Source organism: Diabrotica virgifera, chromosome 3 (assembly GCF_917563875.1).
Source record: "Diabrotica virgifera virgifera chromosome 3, PGI_DIABVI_V3a".
NCBI lineage: Eukaryota > Metazoa > Arthropoda > Insecta > Coleoptera > Chrysomelidae > Diabrotica > Diabrotica virgifera.
In genome coordinates, this window is record NC_065445.1 from 99,216,533 (window position 1) to 99,222,744 (window position 6,212).

The window sequence follows — 6,212 nt, forward strand, 5'->3', positions numbered from 1 at the left end:
TATGGTCAATTATAGCTCAAGGTAGGAAAAAAGGGATTCTGCTTCGTGGTATGTAGACTCAGGAGCTTCGAACCACATGGTTAATTACAAAGGATTCTATACCCAATTTGACGGTAGCAGAAAGGGCGTTGTAAGTTTGGCGGAGAAAGGGCAATACTCCGAGGTTCAGGGTATAGGGACGGGACTTATTGAGTGCGTGACTGGATCGGGAGTGGAAAATTTAAAAATCGACAAAGTGTTGTATGTGCCGGGATTAGACTCAAATCTGCTTTCGGTGAAAAAGCTAACAAGTGCGGGACATAATGTGCAATTCGATAAAAACCAGTGTAAAATCGTTTTTACACGGAAAAGTCGTCGCGAGTGCGGTGCCTTCAGCGGACTTATACAAACTTTCAACTGTGGACCATGGATTGAGTGCTTTGGAGCACTCCAGCAACTGTCAGCATGCATGGCATAGACGGTTTGGACACAGGGACATGGATGCAGTCAAACACTCAATGGAAAAGAAAATGGCAGTCGGAATTGATATGACAGACTGTAGGATTAGGGAAACTTGTGAATGCTGTATGAAAGGTAAAATTTTACGTAAGAGTTTTCCAAAATTTTCTCATAGCAATACATTTAATATTCTTGACTTATTACATTCGGATATTTGCGGGCCCATGAAGACTGTTACTCCAGGGGGTAAACGTTATATTTTGACTTTAATTAATGATTTTTCTAGATATACAACTATATATTTATTAAATCATAAAAATGAAGCGGTAAAATGTATAAAAGAGTTTATAGAATTTGCGAGTAATCAGTTAGGTAGGGTTCCAAAAGTAATTAGGTCGGATAGGAGTGGCGAGTACGTAAATAATAATTTAAGGGAATTTTTAAAGGGTAAAGGTATAAAAATTCAATATACAGCAGGGTACTCTCCAGAACAAAATGGGGTTGCAGAGAGAAAGAATCGATCTCTAGTTGAAATGGCTAGGTGCATGTTAATCGATGCGGGTTTAGCAAAGAAATTTTGGGGGGAAGCGATAGTGACAGCAAATTATTTGCAAAATCGATTACCTACTAAGTCGAAAGAAAAAACGCCTTATGAATTGTGGCATAAAGTAACACCGAATGTGTCGAATTTGCAAATATTTGGGTCTACGGTTTATAGCCACGTTCCCAAAGAAAAAATGAAGGATAAATTTGATCCAAAAGGTGAGTCACTGACACATCTAACACGCATGAGAGCTTAAGTTGGGAAGAATCCCATGACGATGACGGTGATTCTAACTATCAATTAGATACAGATCTCGATATAGAGAATTCAGGTGATCGTAGATCTAGCAGAATAAATAAAGGTATCCCACCTGAGCGCTACATAGCAAAGTTGACAACATTCCAAGAAGAAGAACCAAGAAACTTTAAAGAAGCGCTTGAAAGAAGTGATAGTGAAAAATGGAAGCAAGCTATGCAAGAGAAAATCACGTCATTACGGAAAATTTTTTGTAAAAGCAATATTGATATATATTTATATATCAAGGTAATAAATCATGAAAGGGTTTACGTACTTATATACGTGGATGACATTTTAATAGCAGCAAAGGATTCACAGGTAATAATTGATATATTTGAAGAGAAACTAAAATGTAATTTTTATATAAGGAGTTTGGGATTATTACAAGATTATTTAGGTCTGAAGATTGAAATGTGCGATAAAGGGATATGTAGTTTAAATCAGGCCAGTTATATTGACAAATTGCTGAACAAGTTTATGATGAAAGATGGAAAAGAGTTCAATATACCGCTGGATGTTGGATACTATAAGCCTAGCAGAGAAAAGCCGGTGAAAAACAGTGAAATATATCAACAATTGATTGGTGGTTTATTATATATTGCGGTAAATACTAGACCGGATATATTGGCAAGCGTCACCATACTAAGCCAACAGAATAAACATCCAAATGAAGTAGATTGGAACGAAGCAAAGAGGGCGTTAAGATATTTAAATAAAAGAAAATATAAAAAGCTTATTTTAGGACAAGAAGGAACAGATAGCGCATTATACGGCTATGCAGACGCTGACTGGGCAGAAGACAAAGGGAACAGAAAATCAAATAGCGGGTATATATTTTTATTACGGGGTTCGCCTATAAATTGGGGATGTAGAAAACAGAATTGCGTGTCTCTATCATCAACTGAAGCAGAGTACATAGCATTGGCTGAAGGATGTCAGGAAGCAATTTGGTTAAAACAGGTTATAAAGGAATTTGTGGGTTTAGAGCCGGAATTAGTTATATAGAAAAAGGGGTTGTTAACTTTAGGTATTGTCCTACCGAGGATATGATCGCCGATATGTTGACTAAGCCGCTGTATAGGGTTAAGTTAGAATACTTAAGTAGTAAAGGGGGTCTGTTTGACTAATTCAAAAATAATTTTAGTTGCGAGGGGATGTTAGAATATATTCAACTATAAATTATGGTATTCTTATTAGCGTTAAAATGGACATATGCAGTCTAAGTGGGCGGGCTGATTCCCCGAACCTTTTAGGTCGAAAGCTCTTACATAGGATTGCATGAAAGTATGGTGTTACAAGACATATGGATGTGAGAGCGATTTTAGTAGTTTTTGTGTTTGATATTTTTATAGTAGTCTCGAAGTATACGTTGTAGAAGACACATCTTAATTTCTTTGTTTGTATATTATTATAATACGGTTCGGTTATAAAATAAATAGTTTGTTTAGTATTATTTGTACCTTTTATTATCTACTATTTCTAATAGCCTAATCCCGAGAACTATACTGGCCATTCGTTCAGGAGGACATCAGCAACGCTTTTGGCTAATAAAGGTGTTGATGTCCTCGGATTAAAGCGTCATGGAGGCTGGCGTTCATCGACAGTGGCAGAAAGCTATGTAGAAGATTCTCTTCAAAATAAAATAGATTTTGCCGAATAAATATTGTGCAATACTAGTAATACTACTAATGTATGCGATTATGCAGGAGTTTCTGTTAGAAGTGAAACCACAGCCCAAACAAGTGGGATTTCATTAAATAATTTAACAAATTGTACCATAAGTTTCAATATTAATAAATAATTCGTTAGTTTTCTTTATTCTTTCAAAAAATAAATTAAAATTAAGAGATTTTTTAACTCGACGGTAAGTGAATTACTTACCGTCGAGTTGGAGTACTTACCGTCGAGTTGGATTACTTACTGTCGAGTTGCTAGTAAATGTCACCTACTGACGTAAAATCTGTCACGGTAAACAGTCAAAAATGATCAATCGTGCAAAAAATAAATTTTCAAAATTCTTTTGTTGTCTAAACATGAAGCAATATTACTAAAGATTAAAATAATTGTATAAATGGCTGCAATTTGATAGACAATATCTAGTTAAAACGATAATAATAAATGAATCATTTTTCATATTGTTTTCCGGTGTACTTGATTATGTATTATTTCATATTTGTGCTAATTTTTAGAGATTTTAATTAGGTAAATAATTACCGTTAAATAACACATTTACTATAATTTAAATAAAAAAACAAGAATAATTATTGATAATCAAAAAAATAGTTTATTTATTAAATAATCCTGCTGCACCGCCCGTGAGTTTTCGATTTTCGACTTGATCAGGAAACAAACAAAAACAAAAATAAGTAACATTTGGCCTTGGTGCAGCCTCGCTCTCCAACACTCCAACCTCCTCTGTCCTCTATAATCAAATCATATCACACATAGATATTAATATAATTCCGGTATATATATATTCTTTATCTATGAATCAAATAATCATATCACACATAGATAATAGATACCGGTAAGTATGTTCAGTCATGAAGAAACTGCAAATATAAATTTCCTAGTTATTATTGATTATTGACTTGAAAATCTATGACCCTGATTCGAGAGATAATAATAATTTGATTAAGGTAAAGGACTAAACTACATAAAATGTTAATATCCCTGTAATTTTACTAAGTGATCTTATTTTAAGAACAGTTTACATTCCTAACAAATTTCGAGTGGAAAGTACTTAATTGTAAATAATAGTGTGTAGCGTATGAAAACTATAAACTAATTTTAATTAATGACACTTGAAACCAGACATTCCTATTTAATAATATAATCAGCCAGAATAGAGATAACTTACCGCAAATATTTACCATCAGTTACTTAACCACAATGATTAAATATAAAATTAAATAGGAGCACTTGCACTGAACAAATTATTAACAATGTAAACAAAAATTATATAATTAATGTTAGTTTGTAAGCTGGTCGTTGGAAACTCAATCAAAAGTAGGCCCGTCGTTGTCAGAATTCACGTTTCCAGCGAGTCCGAATCCGAATTTTTTATGCTGTAGCTGTAAAAAGCCTTGAAACGACAGCATGGCGCCCGATTTGTCTGGTGCGTGTTATCATGAGCGTCGAAACAAGGTATTTTAATATGTAATTAAATAATAAAAAAAAATATTTGAACTAAATGGACTGCGTAGGCATTATATTTTAAGATACCACCTATAACAATATTTTATTTATGTCTTCTAAATACACTAAATACACTGTCCGTTAGAGAAAACAATCCACCCATAAAATTTTTTATTTTTTAATTATTTTTCTTATTTACATATGAGGGATGTAAAATAAAAGACGGCAATCTCCACTTTTTCTTGTTTTGAGTTAGGGACGCCATCTGTTGCGTTTTTATATTATCTGTTAGATAAAACTATTTTTAAGAACCATAAGCGGTCTTAAGTGTATACAAATCGCAGTGAAAAATTCATATTGGGAACAAAAGCGGCAATCTCCACAGCTGAGTTCGTACCAAACACGGCAATATCCGCTGCGGCCAATAAGAGCCACGTAGTGCTCGCATGTGATGATATGATCAACTGTGGATGTCGTGAACTCTGTCGAAACCTGTGAATATATACCCGAACTTCCAGATATTTTAGTTTAAGTGATACCTATGCATATAAATTGCTTTTACATATTATATTATTTTCTTCTTCTTGCAGTACCGTCTCCTATCGGAGGTTGGCTACCATCACAGCAATTTTAACTTTGTTGGCCGCAGCTCTGAACAATTGTATTGAACTGCACCCGGAAATTCTTCTACGTCCCACATTTCTTTTTCCCGAGATTTTTCCTTGGTTTATGAGCCTTAGCAGGGAGTACTTTTCGTCTCTCATTATGTGGCCTAGATATTCCAGTTTTCTCGTTTCTATTGTTTTTATGACTTCCCATTCCTTCCCCATCTTCAGCAAAACATCTTGATTTGTCACCCTATCTGTCCACGATATTTTCCACATTCTCCACATTCTCTGGTCTGGTCATTAGTATCAGTGAACCAAACCCCTAAATTGTATTAATCTTCAATATCAAAATATATTTTTTCTACGAGCGTGCAAAAATGTCTACTTTCGCGCACGCATTTTAGTTTAGAAAGTTTCACTTTTCCGCAGGCGTGTTACTTTTCCGCAAGCGGTTTTTAGTTTTCCGCACGCGTGTTAATTTAGATATGTTAATATGGCCTTTTAAGTAATTATAATACATGCAATAAACTAATATTTAGATATTATTTACTAATTTATTTCAAATATATCTTATTGTGTTCCGGTTTTAATGAAATTAACGCGACAATTCGATGAAATAAAATTATTTTGACATAATATTCGAAAGTCAAATCGGTAGACAATAACAGTCGTTTTGAATCATCGTCATGGAAACCAAGATCGTCGTCATGCTAACTAATTATATTGAAAGTTTGGTTTTGACCATGCCCCGCTCACTCTAATAAAAAACATGTAATCGTATTTATTTTCCTTCCATTTAGTCAGAGGCGCTGATGTCGGCATTGTGATTGGTGGAACGTGACTTTTGACAAATCCTGCGCTATCTGTGAATCTGTAATCTGTGTTCGTGTTCGTTCGTTCGTTGTCGTTCACTTATTTTATATGGTCGGTTATGTGATGTGTTTGTGTCACCTTAAAAAGCTGATATTCTCCTTTTCATGAACATTTTTCAGTGCGTCACAAATTATAGAAAAAAAGGTAAGTCCGTGATAATACACATTTATGACATTTATTCTAACGTGACATTTTAGTTAAATCTGACAGTTGTCAAATTTTATTTTCAATTTGGAATAAAACCAAATCAATTGTGTCTATTGCATTTATAAAATGGTATTTTCTTTCATTTGTATAGTCTTATAAATTGTACA

General features: G+C 34.0%; 1 protein-coding gene across 1 annotated transcript in view; it reads right to left on the bottom strand.

Annotated features, from left to right (window-relative positions):
• Positions 1–4,364, bottom strand: part of LOC114334669 (arrestin domain-containing protein 3-like) — a 121,129-nt gene extending 116,765 nt beyond the window's left edge. Inside the window, exon 1 of the mRNA XM_050645327.1 lies at positions 4,140–4,364. The gene's annotated coding sequence lies outside the window, so the exon portion shown is untranslated. The remainder of the gene's footprint in view (positions 1–4,139) is intronic.
• Between the last annotated feature and the right edge of the window lie 1,848 nt (positions 4,365–6,212).